The sequence below is a fragment of the Phalacrocorax aristotelis genome, chromosome 21 (genome assembly GCF_949628215.1).
Source record: "Phalacrocorax aristotelis chromosome 21, bGulAri2.1, whole genome shotgun sequence".
Taxonomy (NCBI): Eukaryota; Metazoa; Chordata; class Aves; order Suliformes; family Phalacrocoracidae; genus Phalacrocorax; species Phalacrocorax aristotelis.
In genome coordinates, this window is record NC_134296.1 from 8,717,135 (window position 1) to 8,739,178 (window position 22,044).

Consider the following 22,044-nt stretch of genomic DNA (forward strand, 5'->3'; position numbering starts at 1 on the left):
CGCTCCGGGCCGGGGTGGGGGGGGGGGGGCGGCTCCCTGCCGGGCCCGGGCCCGACCCCGCGGTGGGGGGGGGCGGCTCCGTGCCGGGCCCGGGCCCGGGCCCGACCCCGCGGTGGGGGGGGGCGGCTCCGTGCCGGGCCCGGGCCCGGGCCCGACCCCGCGGTGGGGGGGGGCGGCTCCGTGCCGGGCCCGGGCCCCGCAGAGAAGCCCTGGTCGGGCATCGTTCGCTTTTGCACAATGTAGGGCTTTCCCCGTCTATTTTCTGTGTACTGTGTTTTGGGCCACCTGAAACCCTTTGGCCGGGTAGGTTTGGTGCGGGGAGATGGCAGGTCTGGAGCCTGTAAGATCTCGGGTGGGGGGCGGGGGAGGTATTTTTGCCTTAAAACTCTGAGCCCACCTCGTGTGTCATGTCGTGTTATCACGTCGTGAGTCTGGTGACTGTGGCAAATGGCTCAGTTGGGCGTTTTCTGATAAATAACTTCTGAACGTGTGCGTGTGTAGGCACGGGGAGATTTGTGCAGGGTGACAGAGCCCTTTGTGCTTCTGTGCTAATGTCTACCTGTTCTAGACCTCCAGTGTTGGAAAGCCTTTGTTTAGTGCCTAGTTGTGCCTGCGTAACAAATGTTTTAGCTGCTGATGTGTTATACGTCTGCTGTGAACTTTTTCCTGGGTGGCTTGATTGTTTCTGGTTGTCCGTGTAAATCTAGGCAGATATTTTCTGCCCGGTGGTGAAGTCTATCGCTTTGGATAACAAAGGGCAGGAGAGCAATAAAGAAAAAGGTGATTCGTCTGCTGCAGCTCCTTGGAAACGATTCGTTCCTTATTTTCTGCCGTTGGGGAGGTGTTGTGCTTTCCAGATAATGCAGCCTCTCCTGTGCCTGTCCACGCCGTGCATTTTTGTCCTGCCCTTGCTTGAAAAGGCTCTCCTTGCCTTCTTCCTCTGTGCTGCAGTTGGCTTAATCTCTCGCTGCTGCTGCTGGAAGAGGGATAAAGGGAGTGTTGTTGATCGGGTTGTTAAAAGCTTTTTCGCGGGCTGTAACGCGCGGGAAGGGGTGGGCGGGGGGGGGGCGACTCAGTACGGGGGAGGGGGAGGATCAGGCTGCGGGGAAAATGGGAAACCAACATCACCCTTCCCGGCTGCACGGCTCCCCGGGGATGCCCCTGCCCCGCGGGTGTACCGTGTGTGCGCCCCCCGCGTGGGGCGGGGGGGGACGACACCCCCCCACACAGTCGGCGGCACTGGGGCAACCCCTGCCCCAGGGCTCCGCGCTCGTACCCGGCTCTCCCCGCTCCGGCACGGCACGGGGCTGGACGCACCGAGGAGACCCCGGGGCGGCTTCTCGCGGCTGGGCGAGAACAGGGCCTGGCCCCGAGCAGCCGAGCGGGCACCGCCGGTAGCTCGGAGGAGCGGGGCCGGCTCGGCTCGAGGCGTCAGAGCGAAAAGGGACGAGAACCGTCCCGGAGCGTTGGGGGGGCGGCGGATGGTCCGGTGGCCGGGTTCGGCTCCGTGCCGGGCCGTGGGGCAGCCGGAGCCGCGCCGGGGGGCAGGTGAGGAGCCGCGTGGCCGGGCGCGCTGTGGGTCGGCGGGTTTCGGCTGTGGGGTCTCCCGGTCCGCGGAGTCCCCGGGGGGGGTTGCGGGCAGCAGTGGCCCCGGGCCGAGCGCTTTCGTGGGTCGGTGGTTGTGTTTTGGGGCCGAGCCCGTGCCCGGCCGTGGGGAAGTAGGGGCAGCCCCACCCGGCTCTCGGCTGCTCCTCGTCGGGGTCGGGCGGCGGCGGCGACCCCGGCGGGGGCTCCTGTGGTGCCGGGCGGGTCCCCCCTTGCCCGCGAGGCAGGCAAGGACCCTGGCTGCTGCCGCCGCGGTTTGCTGGAGGCGGGCTGGGCCCGGCCCCCTGTGGGGTTGGGGTGCGGGCCCGGCGCTGCCGGGGAAACGCGGCCTGCGAGAGCAGGAAGAAAGCGCTGCCGGGCCGGTGCTGGGCTGCCCCGCCGGGGTGCGGGGCCGGGCCCGCGCAGTTCAGTTCCCAAGGCCTCCCCGACAGTGCGCGCGTGGGCCGTGGGGGTGCAGGGCTGTGGGGTGGCTGCGCTCTCCGCGCCCCTGAGCGTTGCCCGTGGGGACTGCGGAGGGGGCCGGGACGCAGCCAGGCTCAGCTGGTTTGGTCCCTGAACGGGGAGAGCACAGCTCTTCTGTTCCTGGGCCTTGAGAGCAGGCTCCTGTGGCTGATGCCGGGGCCCTGAAACAGATCGAGTCGTGCGTTTTGAGGGCCTGAGCGAGGGGACTAAGTCGTGTGGTTTTGGGCTGAGGAGCAGAGGTCAAGTGCTGCATTTTTGGGACTTGAGAACAGGCTCAGCAGCTGGGCTTTTTGGCTCAGAACCGGTCCCAAAGTGAGCTGGTTTGGGGGCCAAAAGCAGCAGCCGGTTTGGCTGCTTGTGCAGGCTGGGGGGTGGGGGCATTGGGGGCTGCAGGGGAAAGCAGGGGTTGGGCAGGGTACGAGGACCCTCCCCGGAGGTGGGGGTCCGGTCACATCGGACCCCGAAGTTCGGGAGGCCGGCATGCACCAGAGCGAACTCGCCACCTGAGGCGGGTCTCTGGAGGAAGGGTGCTTTTTGGATCCAGCGCAGCGCACCCTCTTTGGGTCCAGCTCTTCTTTCTGCGCTGCTTAGAATAGTTATTAACCAATTAATTAATCATACAAACTAAGTCACAACAGCTCTGTCGGCTCCATCATGGTTCGGAGCTCTGAATCGGTTTCACTTGGTGTCTAACATGTTTTTTCCCCGAGGAGAGGCTAAGTTTCAAAGTTAATTAGTTTTCTCATAAGTGTGTCAGTCAATAAAATTGAGTTACGATTGTTAAAACCACAAAGGTGACAGGAGTCTCACGGATCTGGTCTATTTCTGAAAATGTATTAATCCCATGCAAATGTCATCGGGATACAGATCATCTGCACTTCATGCTCTGACAAGACAAGATGCTGAGACAGGGATGAGCTCCAAAAGGACTGCTGAAAAGAAAAAAAACGCATTCCACAGTCATGGGGTTTTTTTGTTTGCGTTTGGGGGGGCGGGGTGGCTTTAACAAAAGAGTGCAGTGTTGGCCGGCAGCAGCCTGCAGAGCACTTTTGCTGCCTGATCTCTCCTTTTCTTCTCTTCCACTCCTCTTTCAGGGCTGTAATTGTCATTTGGATAGTTTTAGAAGAGCAGTTAAGTTGCTCGCCTGTGTCAATGTGCTGGTAATACCAGGAAGGTGAATGCTTGAACCGGTCGGGCGGGTAGGAATGAATAACTTGGCTGCAGGTAGAACTTCTGAGGGAAGACCAGCAAAACCAGGAAGCAAATAGCAAGTTCCCAAAAAATGTGCGGGTGTCAAACACAAAAGTTTTATTGCCGAATGTTTTTGGGAATATGTTCCCAATGGCTATTTTTAGTAAACATAAATTTTCAGGAGATTCAGGGTTGTGCGTGGCAAAACATGTCCCTCTGTTTTTGTGTCCTGCCGCACAAACGGCCGGCGGCAGGGCTCTTGTTCCCTGCTCTCGCTATTGCCACAGCAGGGCTGCGATATTTAGACCTAAGAGATGGGTTTAGGAATGGAAGGAGAGAGAACGCCTGTGTTCTGTAAGGGCTATGAATGCTGACCCTTTGTCTCCGTCTGCCGCTTTTCCTGTGCGGGTGATGAAGCTGTTTTACTTTTCTCTGTTGTTCCAGGTCTAAATAGCTGCGAAGCTGTCGCCGCTGTGGGTGCGCAATTTGTGTTGCTGTGTTTCTGTGGAGTTCTAGCTACGGCTCGCTTCTAGTGTGGCCAAGCGTCAAGGTAGGGCTTTCAGCTTAAAGCTTCAGAAGCGCTGCGCGCCGAGATGGGTGTAGGTGAAACTGCTGTTGCGCCTGCAGCTGTGCTCGCAGGGATGCTGGGTGGCTCTGCATCAAACCGGCGAGGTGCGCGTGGACCTCCGTCGGGCTGCGCCCTGGGTGCGCGAGCGTGCGGTGTTTTTGCTGTTCCGGCTTGCATGTGCGAGGGCTTAACGTTTGATTTAATGCATTTCCTTTAACGGCAGGCTGTAGTTGGGCTCTAGACGGTATTCCTACGTGGGCACAAGAGCTGTGGAATGGTTAAGCTGTTGCTGTGCCTCCAGGTGACTTGTTCAGTAACGCTGTTTTTCCAGGTGCAGATGGATGAGTCGTGCAGGGCAACGGAGGAGGGCCCAGGGGAGCGCTGTAAGAAGGTGAGTCTGTGTAGTACTGGAGGGAAGATGTGACTGATGGCTATAGGGCTCCATTATGGGTTTTACTCTTTTTTTTTTTGTGATCCGAGGGTGCTAAGCGATGAGCCGAGCGTGATGTGGGCCCTGGAGGTGAGTCAGGCAAGGTGACCGGTGCTTGGTGGGCTGGAGTAGGTGTTCTTTTTCAGGTTATTCAGGGTTTTTTCTCCTTCTCTTCACTTTCCCATCCCAATTTGGGGCCGATTCCCTCAAACGGGGACTTCCCCCTGTGGGGCTGCTTATGCAGCCTGGGAGCTGCTGCCTGGGCACAAAAATACCTCAAACCCCTTACTCTGGGTCTGCAATGGGGGGTGAAAAAACAGAAAGAATTCTGGTGGAAAGAAAACAACTTGGGGCTTCTGGGAAAGCCAACTCCAGCTGGATTTGTGCAGCTGGAAAGGAAAAAAAGGGTGGTGGTGGGGAAGGAACAACCACCTAAAAGCACCCACCAACCATTCTCATGCACAAAACCGAAAGTGAAAATGACCATTTTTTTGTAGGGTAAAAGCACAAAAAGTCCCCACAGAACTCAGTAGTTTGGAAAAGCAACCCCAATTATTACATTATGTAAAGAAGGCGGGGAAAAAAAGAAAACCAAAACAAAACCCTATCACAACCCTGATGCCACATGCCTACCAGCAGTTCCTGGGGCTTATTCTGCGGGGGTGGGGAACCCAACCTTGTTCCCCAGGTTTGCTGTGCTGCTTCTCCTCCCTCGGGCATGCGGGGGGCAGTGGCATGGACAGTAGCAAGCACCAGACGTTTTTAAGCGGTCGAGAGGAAAGGACAAATGCTCGAGACGCTTTGCTGTTTGGTGCAGAGGCAATGAATGGTGCTGCTGGGGCTGCGAGGGGGAAAGGTGCAGAGGAATAGAAGCTCTGTGGATGCAGCCAAGTTATGGTTTCTGGATGGTATTAATCGAGAAGAGTAATTCAGATAATGCTGCTGCCCAGCGACCAGAATTGGGTACTGAGCCCGGGAGCCGCGCACGCGCGGTGGCGTCCCTGTGATCCCCATTGCTCTCTCCGCAGGTAACAGCCCTGCGATGCTGCGGTGCCTGCGAGGTGATGCCGCCGTGCTCGTTGCTGCTTCCTGGTAAGGAAAGGCCTCCTCCGCTCCTGCTGCAGCGTGGTGGTGTGTCGGACACGATTCCCTGTGTCGGGTGAGGCCTAGGGCTGCCGGCGAGGTGAGCGAGCGCCTTTGGTGGGTGCAGGGGTGTCTCCTTGTGTGCCTGCACTACTGGGGCTGGTGGGATGGGAAGCTTCAAACGACCCGCCGAGGCAGGCTTCTGGTATGCTAAAGGCGAGTGGGTGAGGGCAGCCCTAGGAGTTACTCGGGAGCTGATAGAAGGGAAGAGGGAAAGGAGGAGGAGGATGATGACCTTTTCCCCCTGCCCAGGGTGCAGAAGATGGCCGACTCTCCAGCCCACCAGAGCTCCCCCTCAGCCTCCCCTGGCCCCCCTTGCCCAGTGCGCCTGCTCCCAGCTCCAGCACGAGCGAGCTAGGCTACGTGCCGAGGAAGCCTCATCTCGTAAGAGCTGTAAGACACCCATGTGTTCTCTTCAGGTGGAGGACGGCCTAGAGTCTGGAGCTGCAGAAGAGGCAGGGAGGAGAGAAGGGGAAAGAAGCATCTGAACGGCTAAATTGTGCCAGCAGCGCTGAGAGCGAGAGTCGCGGTGAGTCCTGGGCCAGTGGGGCCCCGTTGCCTCTCTTGTGCGTCCTGGGCCCTCCCTGTCTCTCCCCCGGCCCCCTCTCTTTCCTTACCTGCTGCAAAATTTTATTTTTTCTTTTGGGCCCCCCCCGCACCTTCTTTCTCCATCTCGCTCTGAGTGGCTCCCTGCCTCCCCGTCTTTTTCAGTCCTCCCTTTCTCTGTCCTGTAGCCTGTGGCTCCTTTTTCTATCTCCGCCTCTCTCTGCCTGGCTCTGGCTCCGTTTTTTTATTCCTCCTGCTCTGTCCTGTAGCCTGTCGGTATTTTGTCTTTCTCTGGCCCTCTTGGTCTGACTCCCTGTGTTACCGAAAAACGTGGTAAAATCGGAAACGACTCCTCAACGCCAATTTAGTATTAAAGAGCAGGCATTCTTTATTCACGGCGCCGGATGCACGGGGGATCGCTCCTCCTGGCGTGCGTACCTCACACACCTTTCCCGTACAATTTGTAGATCAAAATTTTAGGTATTCATACATATTCATTATTGCCCTGTCTACTGATCGGTACAAACTTGCTCGTTCCGTATGTAAATCGCTGCGCAGGCTCGGTTGTCCTCTTCCGTTGTTCTCTTCTGAGTAGGTGGTATTACTTGGGTCGGTGGTGGTCTGTGAGTCGGTGGTCGCGATCTCCCCCTGCGTAAAGGAATTACCTTTTTACCTTCTTGGCTAGTTTTCTCAGTCCGCTCCACGAAACCGCGTTTTGTCATCCTTTTCTGACAGAAGCACATTGTCTGTTCTGTTCGCATTAACGATCGCCTAGGGACTAAAATGCAGATCGACGGATGCGCTGATTCGTACGCTCCATGTTCCCGTAATGGAACACTGTCTCTGGTTGGTTGATTTCATCGCTTTGGTTACATTTCCCCCGTATGGAAGTTCTGAAATAATAATTTTCTCAATACTTCCATCCTAGATCAATAATATTCCACTATGTCAGTTCGGTGTTTGGTTCATCTTCTCAAAGTTTTCACTTGATTGTGGTCTCCAGGGTGTATGCAGGTCCCATTTTCTACGCAAAATTTTATTAATTTGTTGAACTACCTCTGCAAAAAAATGTGTTGCTCTATCAGAGGACATTCCCATTGGCACTCTAAATCTTGGTATTATTTCTTTCAGCAACGTTTTAACTACTACTCTAGCTTTGTTGGTGCAGCACGAGAAAGCTTCTGGCCATCTAGAAAATTTGTCAATCAGCACTAACAAATACTGCTCTATCTATTTTGTCTGGGTAACTCAGAGAACTTAATTTGCTAATAATTTCCGGGAGAATTTTTTGTTTTGTTACTCCTAAAGGTGGTTTCCTTTGGTTCAGGGGATTATTTCTAGGACAGATTGGACACTTAGCTACTATGGGTTTAACTATTCTTGTCATGCCTACACACGCTACAGATGTTTTTAAACTCAAAACCGTAGCATCTACACCCCAATGTGTTTGCTCATGCTTTTCTTTTCAAGTTCTGTCATAACTTGTGGGGTTGTTATTATTATTACTTGTTTTTCTGGTGTTATCTACCACCTCTCTGTGTTTTGTGATGTTTCCAATTGTTCTGCTAATTGCTCATCCAATTTATTATATCTCGGTTTCAACTTTGGAATTCTGATCTGTTTTACTGGTACTAGTGCAAGGATACCTTGCTCTGCAGTCCTCTTTGCAGCTTTATCTGTCAATCGTTTGCTTATGTTTACAGCCGTCTGGCCGAATTGATGAGCTTTGCAACGCTTTACCGCCACTTCTTTTGGTTTCTGCACATCTTCCGGAAGTTGGAGAGTGTCGTCTTTATGCTGTATCGATGATTTTTGGGCTGATGGCAGTCCTTTCTCCTTCCCAATAGCTCCATGATCGTGGATCACACCAAATGCACGTTTGGAATCAGTCTAGATATTTATCCTTTGTCCTTCTGCCATTCGCAGAGCTCGCTTCAATGCTACCAATGCTGCTTTCTGTGCTGAGGTGTTTGCAGGCAGCACCCCTGACTCCGTTCCCTCGGCGGCGATAACGACAGCATATCCGGCCATTCGCTTCTCTTCTCGCCCAGAGCTTCTTCCATCTGTAAACAACTCCAGATCAGGATTTTCCCAGAGGTTTGTGTCTCAGGTCTGGTCTGCTGGAATAGACTTGTTCAATAGTTAGCAAGCGATCGTGTTCGAAATTGTCCGTAAGGTTTTCCGTTGTTAAAAACGTAGCAGGATTCAGTATAGCAGTAGTCTTCGATTCCACATCGTCTTGTTCTAACAGAACAACTTGATATTTCAACATTCTGCTAAGGGATAGCCAACGACCCCCCTTTTGTCCTAAAACAGTCACCGCTATGTGCGGGACACATACTGTCATCTTCTGTCCCATTGTTAACTTTGGGGCTTCCTGGATCGGCAGCGCTGTTGTTGCTACTGCCCGTAAACACCTAGGCCGTCTTTTACTCACGTGGTCGAGTTGTTTGGAGAAGTAGCCCACAGGTCTCTTCCAGGTTCCCAGTCGCTGTGTCAGCACTCCAAGGGCTAAATGTTGTCTTTCGTGGACAAACAACTCAAAAGGTTTAGCGAAATCAGGTAGGCCTAATGCAGGGGCCATCATCGAGGCTCTTTTCAGTTCTTTGAATGCCGCTTGGCATTCGGGCGTCCGGGTTAAATATTTATCCTTTGATTCTTTCAATGCCTCATATAATGGTTTTACATAGAGTCTGTAGTTCAGAATCCAGAGCTGACGCCATTTCACTATTTTCAGAAAAGCTCTCAATTCCTTCGGGCCGCTAGGTTTGGGAATTTGACAAATAGTTTCTTTCTTTTCACTTTCTAATTGTCTTTGAGATATTTCAAATCCTAAATAAATGGCTGCTGCTTCTCCTATTTGGGTTTTGTTTCTGGAAACTCTGCATCTTCCTTGGCCCAGAAAATTTAAAAATTTCAAAACATTATTCTTTACTTTCTGCCACTATCAGAATGTCACCTGCATTCTGTAACAATATGCCTCTCCCTGGGTTCTGTTTTTTCTATACATTTCTACATTTCTAATTTTTTTCTTGCCAGCTGAGTCCCAAATATCATAGGACTAATTTTAAATCCTTGTGTAAGTACGGTCCATGTTAGCTGTGTCTTTCATTCTGTGGTGGGGCTTTCCCATTCCAAAGCAAATAGGCTTTGACTTTTTATGCCTGGAGGTCTGCAAAAGAAGGCATCCTTCAAATCTAGTACAGTAAACCATTTATGCTCCTCCTTTAAAAGAGGTCAGTAAAGTGTATGGATTAGCTACTACCGGATGTATGTCTTGGGCCACCTGATATATAGCCCTTAAATGGTGAACTAGCTAATACTCTTTGCCTCTAGATTTCTTTACTGGCGACACAGGAGTACTATATTCTGATTCACATTCCACTAAAAGCTCATATTCTGAAAAATTTTATAATTAACTTCTCTAATCCTTCTTGAGCCTCTCGCTTAATAGGGTATTGTTTTTGTCTTACCGGCTTGGCTCCAGGCTTTAAGGTTACTTTTACCGGCTCTGCCCACTTAGATCGCTCCGGAGCTCCGCTCGCTCAAACCAAAGGATAATTACTACGTTTTCCACTTCTTCGGGAACCTGTTCCTCCCTGGAGGAATCCTGTAACATAAACGCTCTCGCCTCTGTGGCTTTTGATTCTGGTATTAGTAATTTAATCTCTCCATCTTTAAAAGTTACTTGAGCATCTAATTTACTTAATAGATCTCATCATAACAGAGGCAGTGGACATTCAGGCATATACAGAAATTGGTGAGTTGCCCATTGCTTCTCCAATTTAAACTTTAATGGCTCTGAGAGGGGCTAATTTTTCTTTGCCCTGTCGCACTAACAACACCTACGGATTTATGATTAAATTTCTCTTTACGTGTATTCAGTACCAAAGAAGTGGCTCCCGTATCTACCAAAAATTCTATTTCTTCATTCCCTAGCTTCAGTGTAACCAGGTGTTCAGCTAGGCTTGATTCCCCTGGTCTCCTTCATGCCAAGCTACCTCAAGCATTTTACCCAGATCTCTGGATTCAGGTTCTTCTAGCTTCTGAAGGTTTCTTCTCCCCCCCCCCCCCCCCCACTATCTGGGGCTGATTGTCTTATGAATATAGAGACCAACTGAATTGCTTTTTCTGGTTTTTCTGCGTTCAAATGAGTATATTTTCTGGCAGTCACCTTCAGTCTTTCCATAAAGGCTGAAGGGGACTCCTTTAATTCTTGTCTCGCTTCATAAATTTTGACCCATTTATTGCTTTTGGCATTGCATGTCTTACTCAAAATAAAATCTCTCTCTGACATCTAGTCAACATTCCCCTGGGTCCTGGCTGATTCGGGTCCCACTCGGGATTTGTAGATGGAAAATTCTTATTAATTGTTCTCTGTAAATTCCTGTTAGCATGTGCTCCCTGCACCTGCCTTCTGGCTGTATTCAATACTATTTTCTTGTCAGTTCCATCAAGTGAAGTATCCAGTATCACAAGTAGAGCAACACTTCAAGTTCTCACCACATTTTCCTCTCTCCAAAAACATTGCCGTAGAATCCTGTGGACGTATCTCACGCTGTTTCTGCCACGCTGGATGATTCCACAGTGTAAAGAACAAATCAACATATGCCACTTCTTCCCATTTGCCTTCCCTTTTTACAAAACAACATTAATTGCAAGGTGGTACGATATTGCAATGTCTCATGTTCTGGCCATTTGTGCCCACCTTCCAATTGATACGTTGGCCACCAATGATTGCAATATTCAATTAATGGTTTCCGAGTTAGTAGGTTATCACCCCCGATGTCTTTCCAGTGCTTCAAAATACATCCCAAAGGTGTTCTCTGTGGGATAGGTTTCTTACTCAGAAATGCTCCCATCTCCCAGTCAACTAGTAGTTGTGATTGTGCGCTATCGCAAATAGTAGTCAGAGGGACTCCAACCCCCGTTAGAGGTCTCACTGGAAATCCGCCACTGGGATCTGTAGCGCCCTGCTAGGTATCCCTGGAGACTTCAACCCCCTGTTGAAGACCCCCCTACCCTCGGGTCCCGCTCCACAGGCTTTCGCCTAGCAGAGACTTACCAACCGAGGTACCTCTTGGCCCCAACCCTGCGTGGCTTTTGCCGCGCCTTACGGGCAGGCCCGTGGGACTCAAACCCACTATCCTATCCTATGTGGGAAGCTAACCCCACGTATTATTCTACCTAAGTTTCTTCTTAAAAGAATGCCTTGTTTACTTCAGTCCAAGGGATCTTGCTCAGAATTCTCTGGCCTGGGGATCGGAAGCTCTCCCCGAGAATTCCTTGGGGCTGGCTGCAGGTCCCACGGTCCCGCGGATCCGTCGAGATTCAAAAGCAGGGTCCCATCTGGGGTGCCAAAACTGTTACCGAAAAACGCGGTAAAATCAGAAATATCTATTCAACACAAATCTAGTATTAAAGAGCAGGCATTCTTTATTCACAGCGCCAGACGCACGGGGGATCGCTCCTCCTGGCGTGCGTACCTCACGCACCTTTCCCGTACAATTTGTAGATCAAAATTTTAGGTATTCATACATAGTCATTATTGCCCTGTCTACTGATCGGTACAAACTTGCTCGTTCCGTATGTAAATCGCTGCGCAGGCTCGGTGGTGGTCCGTGAGTCGGTGGTCGCGATCTCCCCCTGCCAGAATTGCCTTTTGCCTTCTTGGCTCTTAATCTTGGGGGTCTTGGCTAGTTTTCTCAGTCCGCTCCACGAAAGCGCGTTTTGTCATCCTTTTCTGACAGAAGCACGTTGTCTGTTGTTCTGTTGACATTAACGATCGCCTAGGGACTAAAATGCAGATCGACGGATACACCGATTCGTACGCTCCACGTTCCCGTAATGGAACACCGTCTCTGGTTGGTTGATTTCATCGCTTTGGTTACACCTGTTCCTGTTGTTCAGTTTCTTCTTTTTTGGCTTTGTTTGATTCTCTCTGTGATTCTGTTTTTCTCTGCCTCGCTTTTCCCAGCTCCCCGTCCCTCACTTTGAATGCCCGTTATCCTTCAGCAGCTCACTCTCCCTTGGTTGCCATCCCCGTTTCTGAATTCCTTCTGCTTTGCCACGTAGCCCGTGGCTTTTTTCTTAATCTCTCTGTCTGCCTCAACGCTCCCGCCGCGCTTTTTAATTCGTCTGCTCTGTACCCTGCTACTGTTCTTGCCTTTCTGAGTTCTTCTCTGTCCAGCTCCCTTTCCCTGTTCATGAATTCCTGTTCTTCCTGCACCCGCCGCTGTTCCCTGTGATCTCCGTCTCTCTCTGTCCAGCTCCCTGTCCCTAGGTTTTAATTCCTGCCTCTGCCCGCTGTAGCCCGTCTAGATTTTTCTCTCGGCCTCTCTCTCTGTCCGGCTCCCTCTGTCTGTGTTCTAATTCCACGTTCTCTGTCACGTGGACCCGTGCTATTTGTTTGTCCTCATCTCTCTCTGTCCAGCTCCTTGCTGCTATGTTTTATTTCTTCCCTCTCTCTCTGTCTTTGTAGCCCATTGCTGTTGTTGTGTTTTTGGTTTTGTTTTTTTTTTCCCCACTTGTTTCTTCGTTTGTCTCTGTCTGCCTCCCAGTGCCTGATCTTTAATTCCTCCTTCCCTGTTGGGCCGCTGTTCCTTTTTTCCATTCTACGTTGTGTTCTCTTTGGTCTCCTGTTCTTATTCATCGGTTCCCTCCTCGCCGCCCTGTGGCTTGTCCCCATTTTAGTGTTGCCTCTCTCTCCCTCTCTCTGGCTTCTTGCCCCTGTGTTTAAAATTCCTCCCTCTCTTCTCTCTTCCCTGTTGGCCGTGTGATCGTCAGCCTTTCTCCACCTCTTTCTGCCCAGCTCTCTGTGTCTATCCATTAATTCTTCCCTCTCTGCCCTGTAGCCTGTAGCTTTTGTCCTTTCTCCATCTTGCTGTCTCTGGCTTCCCCGTGACCCTGTTTTAGAATTGTTTCTCTCTTCTTTCTGTACGCATTGCGATTCCTTTTGCTCCCCATCTCCCTTTGTTTTGGGTGTTGTTTTGTTGTTGTTTTTCTGGCTCCCTGTCCCTAATTCTTAATTCTCTGCCTTCTCGTGCTCTGTACCACGTAGCCCCGTGGTTTGTTTTGTGGTGTTCCCTCCCCGGCCCCTTCCCTCCGTCGTTGGCTGTCTCGGCTCCCTGTCCCCGTGGCTTCATTCTTCCCTTTCTGCCCTGTTCTTGTCGCTTATCTTGTCTTTCTCCATCGCGCTCGGTCCAGCTTCCTGCCCCTATTCTTCTTTCCTCCCTCGCTGTCGTGCTGCCTGCCCCAGGTTCTTTGTGCGTCTCCAGCCTGCTCCTCTTCCTTCTTTGTTGGTCTGTGTCCTGCTCTTCCCTCTTTCTGCTGCCTCTCTTCCCCTCTCTCTGCTGCTTTTATCTCCACCTCCGTCAGGCTCCCTGTCCTTCTCTGGCCGTCCTGTTCCCTTCCTCGTGCCTTCTCACTACACGCACACACGTCCCCCCCGCCCCGTCCAGCCGGATGCCGCTCTTCTCTTCTCTCTTCCTACTGTCCCGTGCCCTGCTCCTCACCTTTGGTGGCCTCCCCCTCTGCCCAGCAGCCCGTCGCCCCAGGAGCCAGGCGACGGACGGTCCGTTCCCTGCCAAACCGGGACAAGCGTGTGCCGTGGCTTAGCCCCAGCTGGCTATTCTGCACCAGGGAGCTGCTTGCTCACTCCACCCTCAGTGGGCTGGGGGAGAGAGCTGGAAGGGTAAGAGTGAGAAAAATCATGGGTTGAGATCAAGGCTGTTTAATAGGTAAAGCAAAAGCTGTGCGTGGAAGCAAAGCAAGGAATTAATTCACTCCTCCTTTTCGGCGGGCAGGTGTTGAGCCACCTCTGGGAAAGCAGGGCTGTCATGTGTAACGGTTACTTAGGGAGAGAAATGCCGTAGCCCCTGCCCCCTCCCCCCCCCAAGGACTCCCCGTTCTTCCCCCAGCTGCGTGTGCTGAGCATGATGTCAAATGGTATGGAATATCCCTTTGGTCAGTTAGCTGGGAAAGCTTTCCCAGCTGTGTCCTCTCCCAGCCTACCTGCTGGTGGGGCACTGAGAGAACCAGAAGAGGCCCTGACTGTGGAAGCAGTGTTCAGCAAGAACCAAAACATCTCTACATTATTAACGGTGTTTTGAGCATAAATCCAAAACGTATCCCTTCCTAGCTACTGTGGAGAAAATGAGCACTATCGCAGCCAACACCAGCTCCGTGCGGCTGCGGCAACGGTGGCCAAGGTGGCCTTGGGGCAGGGGGGGAGCGTTGGGGACCCTGACCCACGAATGGCTCCTGGGACTTGTTACGTGCGCGCCTGCACAAACACCTGCCCTCTCCTTTGCCCTCAGGGCTGCGTTTGCGCTGCCTTTGCGTGGGGCAAGGGGCTGTGATGGAGCCCAGGGGAGGAGGTGGTGCACTGTGGGGGTGAGGGGAGGGGGCCCCCCGTTGCTGCTGCGCCTCAGCTGATGGCGGGGTCTGGATGGAGGAGCCCCAGGTGCGGGCGGTGGGGCTGATGGTGCCGGCTCCTCCCTGGAAAAGGGGTGGTGCCCGGCTCCGGGGGGCCAGTGTGAGCCGAGGGCGGAGCGGAGCTGTGGCCGAGCGTCAGCGGGCTGCGACTGTAGCGAGGGAGGAGGTGAGCGGGGGCTGGGTGGTGGAGCGCTGCGTCCCGGGTCAAGCCCCGAGGAGGGCTGCGGCGGGGCAGCGCCGGGTCGGAGCGGGCGGTGGGGAGAGCGAGGCTGTGCTGAGGGCTCGGTGGGGCTTCCGGGTGCATCGGCGGGAGGGACGGTGGCCCGCAGGGTCCGAGAGCGGGGAGGGCGGGCTGGCGGCGTGCCGGGAGCTGTGGTGGTGCGCCTGGAGGCTGGCCGTGCGGCCGTGTTGTGCCGCAGAGCGTGCCGGGAGGTGTAGTCCTTGCGGCGCGCGGCTGCCGGGCGGCCGTGTTGTGGCGCAGAGCGTGCCGGGAGGTGTAGTCCTTGCGGCGCGCGGCTGCTGGGCGGCCGTGTTGTGGCGCAGAGCGTGCCGGGAGGTGTAGTCCTTGCGGCGCGCGGCTGCTGGGCGGCCGTGTTGTGGCGCAGAGCATGCCGGGAGGTGTAGTCCTTGCGGCGCGCGGCTGCCGGGCGGCCGTGTTGTGGCGCAGAGCGTGCCGGGAGGTGTAGTCCTTGCGGCGCGCGGCTGCCGGGCGGCCGTGTTGTGCCGCAGAGCGTGCCGGGAGGTGTAGTCCTTGCGGCGCGCGGCTGCCGGGCGGCCGTGTTGTGGCGCAGAGCGTGCCGGGAGGTGTAGTCCTGGCGCAGTGGCTGCTGGCCCTGTCACGTGGTTCGCCGGGGCGTGGCAGGAGGCGCGGTCTTCCGGCGCTCGGGTGCCGGGCGGCCGTGCCGCGTACGGTAGGCGCGGTGTATTTTTGGGGTTGGATTCGTGTTGATTTCTGGGGGCTTGCAGGTGCGGCCGCTCCCCGAGAAGCGGTGAGTTCCCCGGGAGCTGACAGAAGGGAAGAGGGAAAGGAGGAGGACCTTTTCCCCCTGCCCAGGGCGCAGATGATGGCCGCCTCCCCGGCTCGCCGGAGCTCCCGCTCAGCCTCCCCTGGCCCCCCCTTGCCCCGTGCGCCTGCCCCCAGCCCCGGCACCTCCCCTGAAGCGTGCCACGTAGCCCTTGGCCGCCCCCAGGCCCTGTCGTGAAGGCAGCGAGCCGGCCCTCAAGCGCACTGGATTCCCCCTCGGCGCAGGGGCCCGTAGCAGTAGCGCGGGCAAGGGGCGGTGTGTCCGGAAGCCCCTGCGCAAGGAGAGGCTTTGGTCAGGGTCGATCGACGGTAATGACGGTCGCTGTTTCTTCTTTCCCTCTCCCAGAGACCGTGCTGAGGACGTGGTTGTCTGTCCTTCCCCCGGGGACGCCGTCGACTGCGGCCGTCTCAGGCTTGCGTGGCTTCTCTCTGCCCGGCTTTGCCATCCTCGCGGCGCCGGGGCGAAAAGGGACACACAGAGCCCTTCCCGGCTGTGGACAGGAGCTGCCTCGGCTGAAGCTGGAGACGCCAACGAAAGGTAAAGCAGAAGAAACTGAAGGCGCTCTGGCTGCCAGCTGCCTTCCTGCTGCAGGCAAGAGAGAGCCTGTCCCTGCAGGTGAGGGAGGAAGGATCCCCCTTCATAGTCCGCAGCGGGACAGGCCACCAACGTGCACCGCAGGGTCCGTACGCGTAACCCGGAGTTGGGTACGGGCGTGTAGGGCACGAGCGAGCTAGGCTACGTGCCGAGGAAGCCTCATCTCGTAAGAGCGGTGAGACACCCACGTATCCTCTTTAGGTGGAGGTCGGCCTAGAGTCTGGAGCTGCAGAAGAGGCAGGGAGGAGAGGAGGGGAAAGAAGCATCTGAACGGCTAAATTGTGCCAGCAGCGCTGAGAGCGAGAGTCGCGGTGAGTCCTGGGCCAGTGGGGCCCCGTTGCCTCTCTTGTGCGTCCTGGGCCCTCCCTGTCTCTCCCCCGGCCCCCTCTCTTTCCTTACCTGCTGCAAAATTTTATTTTTTCTTTTTGGCCCCCCCCGCACCTTCTTTCTCCATCTCGCTCTGAGTGGCTCCCTGCCTCCCCGTCTTTTTCAGTCCTCCCTCTCTCTGTCCTGTAGCCTGTGGCTCCTTTTTCTATCTCCGCCTCTCTCTGCCTGGCTCTGGCTCCGTTTTTTTATTCCTCCTGCTCTGTCCTGTAGCCTGTCGGTATTTTGTCTTTCTCTGGCCCTCTTGGTCTGACTCCCTGTGTTACCGAAAAACGTGGTAAAATCGGAAACGACTCCTCAACGCCAATTTAGTATTAAAGAGCAGGCATTCTTTATTCACGGCGCCGGATGCACGGGGGATCGCTCCTCCTGGCGTGCGTACCTCACACACCTTTCCCGTACAATTTGTAGATCAAAATTTTAGGTATTCATACATATTCATTATTGCCCTGTCTACTGATCGGTACAAACTTGCTCGTTCCGTATGTAAATCGCTGCGCAGGCTCGGTTGTCCTCTTCCGTTGTTCTCTTCTGAGTAGGTGGTATTACTTGGGTCGGTGGTGGTCTGTGAGTCGGTGGTCGCGATCTCCCCCTGCGTAAAGGAATTACCTTTTTACCTTCTTGGCTAGTTTTCTCAGTCCGCTCCACGAAACCGCGTTTTGTCATCCTTTTCTGACAGAAGCACATTGTCTGTTCTGTTCGCATTAACGATCGCCTAGGGACTAAAATGCAGATCGACGGATGCGCTGATTCGTACGCTCCATGTTCCCGTAATGGAACACTGTCTCTGGTTGGTTGATTTCATCGCTTTGGTTACATTTCCCCCGTATGGAAGTTCTGAAATAATAATTTTCTCAATACTTCCATCCTAGATCAATAATATTCCACTATGTCAGTTCGGTGTTTGGTTCATCTTCTCAAAGTTTTCACTTGATTGTGGTCTCCAGGGTGTATGCAGGTCCCATTTTCTACGCAAAATTTTATTAATTTGTTGAACTACCTCTGCAAAAAAATGTGTTGCTCTATCAGAGGACATTCCCATTGGCACTCTAAATCTTGGTATTATTTCTTTCAGCAACGTTTTAACTACTACTCTAGCTTTGTTGGTGCAGCACGAGAAAGCTTCTGGCCATCTAGAAAATTTGTCAATCAGCACTAACAAATACTGCTCTATCTATTTTGTCTGGGTAACTCAGAGAACTTAATTTGCTAATAATTTCCGGGAGAATTTTTTGTTTTGTTACTCCTAAAGGTGGTTTCCTTTGGTTCAGGGGATTATTTCTAGGACAGATTGGACACTTAGCTACTATGGGTTTAACTATTCTTGTCATGCCTACACACGCTACAGATGTTTTTAAACTCAAAACCGTAGCATCTACACCCCAATGTGTTTGCTCATGCTTTTCTTTTCAAGTTCTGTCATAACTTGTGGGGTTGTTATTATTATTACTTGTTTTTCTGGTGTTATCTACCACCTCTCTGTGTTTTGTGATGTTTCCAATTGTTCTGCTAATTGCTCATCCAATTTATTATATCTCGGTTTCAACTTTGGAATTCTGATCTGTTTTACTGGTACTAGTGCAAGGATACCTTGCTCTGCAGTCCTCTTTGCAGCTTTATCTGTCAATCGTTTGCTTATGTTTACAGCCGTCTGGCCGAATTGATGAGCTTTGCAACGCTTTACCGCCACTTCTTTTGGTTTCTGCACATCTTCCGGAAGTTGGAGAGTGTCGTCTTTATGCTGTATCGATGATTTTTGGGCTGATGGCAGTCCTTTCTCCTTCCCAATAGCTCCATGATCGTGGATCACACCAAATGCACGTTTGGAATCAGTCTAGATATTTATCCTTTGTCCTTCTGCCATTCGCAGAGCTCGCTTCAATGCTACCAATGCTGCTTTCTGTGCTGAGGTGTTTGCAGGCAGCACCCCTGACTCCGTTCCCTCGGCGGCGATAACGACAGCATATCCGGCCATTCGCTTCTCTTCTCGCCCAGAGCTTCTTCCATCTGTAAACAACTCCAGATCAGGATTTTCCCAGAGGTTTGTGTCTCAGGTCTGGTCTGCTGGAATAGACTTGTTCAATAGTTAGCAAGCGATCGTGTTCGAAATTGTCCGTAAGGTTTTCCGTTGTTAAAAACGTAGCAGGATTCAGTATAGCAGTAGTCTTCGATTCCACATCGTCTTGTTCTAACAGAACAACTTGATATTTCAACATTCTGCTAAGGGATAGCCAACGACCCCCCTTTTGTCCTAAAACAGTCACCGCTATGTGCGGGACACATACTGTCATCTTCTGTCCCATTGTTAACTTTGGGGCTTCCTGGATCGGCAGCGCTGTTGTTGCTACTGCCCGTAAACACCTAGGCCGTCTTTTACTCACGTGGTCGAGTTGTTTGGAGAAGTAGCCCACAGGTCTCTTCCAGGTTCCCAGTCGCTGTGTCAGCACTCCAAGGGCTAAATGTTGTCTTTCGTGGACAAACAACTCAAAAGGTTTAGCGAAATCAGGTAGGCCTAATGCAGGGGCCATCATCGAGGCTCTTTTCAGTTCTTTGAATGCCGCTTGGCATTCGGGCGTCCGGGTTAAATATTTATCCTTTGATTCTTTCAATGCCTCATATAATGGTTTTACATAGAGTCTGTAGTTCAGAATCCAGAGCTGACGCCATTTCACTATTTTCAGAAAAGCTCTCAATTCCTTCGGGCCGCTAGGTTTGGGAATTTGACAAATAGTTTCTTTCTTTTCACTTTCTAATTGTCTTTGAGATATTTCAAATCCTAAATAAATGGCTGCTGCTTCTCCTATTTGGGTTTTGTTTCTGGAAACTCTGCATCTTCCTTGGCCCAGAAAATTTAAAAATTTCAAAACATTATTCTTTACTTTCTGCCACTATCAGAATGTCACCTGCATTCTGTAACAATATGCCTCTCCCTGGGTTCTGTTTTTTCTATACATTTCTACATTTCTAATTTTTTTCTTGCCAGCTGAGTCCCAAATATCATAGGACTAATTTTAAATCCTTGTGTAAGTACGGTCCATGTTAGCTGTGTCTTTCATTCTGTGGTGGGGCTTTCCCATTCCAAAGCAAATAGGCTTTGACTTTTTATGCCTGGAGGTCTGCAAAAGAAGGCATCCTTCAAATCTAGTACAGTAAACCATTTATGCTCCTCCTTTAAAAGAGGTCAGTAAAGTGTATGGATTAGCTACTACCGGATGTATGTCTTGGGCCACCTGATATATAGCCCTTAAATGGTGAACTAGCTAATACTCTTTGCCTCTAGATTTCTTTACTGGCGACACAGGAGTACTATATTCTGATTCACATTCCACTAAAAGCTCATATTCTGAAAAATTTTATAATTAACTTCTCTAATCCTTCTTGAGCCTCTCGCTTAATAGGGTATTGTTTTTGTCTTACCGGCTTGGCTCCAGGCTTTAAGGTTACTTTTACCGGCTCTGCCCACTTAGATCGCTCCGGAGCTCCGCTCGCTCAAACCAAAGGATAATTACTACGTTTTCCACTTCTTCGGGAACCTGTTCCTCCCTGGAGGAATCCTGTAACATAAACGCTCTCGCCTCTGTGGCTTTTGATTCTGGTATTAGTAATTTAATCTCTCCATCTTTAAAAGTTACTTGAGCATCTAATTTACTTAATAGATCTCATCATAACAGAGGCAGTGGACATTCAGGCATATACAGAAATTGGTGAGTTGCCCATTGCTTCTCCAATTTAAACTTTAATGGCTCTGAGAGGGGCTAATTTTTCTTTGCCCTGTCGCACTAACAACACCTACGGATTTATGATTAAATTTCTCTTTACGTGTATTCAGTACCAAAGAAGTGGCTCCCGTATCTACCAAAAATTCTATTTCTTCATTCCCTAGCTTCAGTGTAACCAGGTGTTCAGCTAGGCTTGATTCCCCTGGTCTCCTTCATGCCAAGCTACCTCAAGCATTTTACCCAGATCTCTGGATTCAGGTTCTTCTAGCTTCTGAAGGTTTCTTCTCCCCCCCCCCCCCCCCCCCCCCCCCCCACTATCTGGGGCTGATTGTCTTATGAATATAGAGACCAACTGAATTGCTTTTTCTGGTTTTTCTGCGTTCAAATGAGTATATTTTCTGGCAGTCACCTTCAGTCTTTCCATAAAGGCTGAAGGGGACTCCTTTAATTCTTGTCTCGCTTCATAAATTTTGACCCATTTATTGCTTTTGGCATTGCATGTCTTACTCAAAATAAAATCTCTCTCTGACATCTAGTCAACATTCCCCTGGGTCCTGGCTGATTCGGGTCCCACTCGGGATTTGTAGATGGAAAATTCTTATTAATTGTTCTCTGTAAATTCCTGTTAGCATGTGCTCCCTGCACCTGCCTTCTGGCTGTATTCAATACTATTTTCTTGTCAGTTCCATCAAGTGAAGTATCCAGTATCACAAGTAGAGCAACACTTCAAGTTCTCACCACATTTTCCTCTCTCCAAAAACATTGCCGTAGAATCCTGTGGACGTATCTCACGCTGTTTCTGCCACGCTGGATGATTCCACAGTGTAAAGAACAAATCAACATATGCCACTTCTTCCCATTTGCCTTCCCTTTTTACAAAACAACATTAATTGCAAGGTGGTACGATATTGCAATGTCTCATGTTCTGGCCATTTGTGCCCACCTTCCAATTGATACGTTGGCCACCAATGATTGCAATATTCAATTAATGGTTTCCGAGTTAGTAGGTTATCACCCCCGATGTCTTTCCAGTGCTTCAAAATACATCCCAAAGGTGTTCTCTGTGGGATAGGTTTCTTACTCAGAAATGCTCCCATCTCCCAGTCAACTAGTAGTTGTGATTGTGCGCTATCGCAAATAGTAGTCAGAGGGACTCCAACCCCCGTTAGAGGTCTCACTGGAAATCCGCCACTGGGATCTGTAGCGCCCTGCTAGGTATCCCTGGAGACTTCAACCCCCTGTTGAAGACCCCCCTACCCTCGGGTCCCGCTCCACAGGCTTTCGCCTAGCAGAGACTTACCAACCGAGGTACCTCTTGGCCCCAACCCTGCGTGGCTTTTGCCGCGCCTTACGGGCAGGCCCGTGGGACTCAAACCCACTATCCTATCCTATGTGGGAAGCTAACCCCACGTATTATTCTACCTAAGTTTCTTCTTAAAAGAATGCCTTGTTTACTTCAGTCCAAGGGATCTTGCTCAGAATTCTCTGGCCTGGGGATCGGAAGCTCTCCCCGAGAATTCCTTGGGGCTGGCTGCAGGTCCCACGGTCCCGCGGATCCGTCGAGATTCAAAAGCAGGGTCCCATCTGGGGTGCCAAAACTGTTACCGAAAAATGCGGTAAAATCAGAAATATCTATTCAACACAAATCTAGTATTAAAGAGCAGGCATTCTTTATTCACAGCGCCAGACGCACGGGGGATCGCTCCTCCTGGCGTGCGTACCTCACGCACCTTTCCCGTACAATTTGTAGATCAAAATTTTAGGTATTCATACATAGTCATTATTGCCCTGTCTACTGATCGGTACAAACTTGCTCGTTCCGTATGTAAATCGCTGCGCAGGCTCGGTGGTGGTCCGTGAGTCGGTGGTCGCGATCTCCCCCTGCCAGAATTGCCTTTTGCCTTCTTGGCTCTTAATCTTGGGGGTCTTGGCTAGTTTTCT

General features: G+C 51.9%; 1 long non-coding RNA gene across 1 annotated transcript in view; it reads left to right on the top strand.

Annotated features, from left to right (window-relative positions):
* LOC142067309 (uncharacterized) overlaps positions 1–22,044 on the top strand; it is an 82,656-nt gene that overhangs the window by 29,114 nt on the left and 31,498 nt on the right. Inside the window, exons 5-7 of the long non-coding RNA XR_012663980.1 lie at positions 4,158–4,217; positions 5,285–5,439; positions 5,819–5,928. This is a non-coding gene — a long non-coding RNA (uncharacterized LOC142067309). The remainder of the gene's footprint in view (positions 1–4,157; positions 4,218–5,284; positions 5,440–5,818; positions 5,929–22,044) is intronic.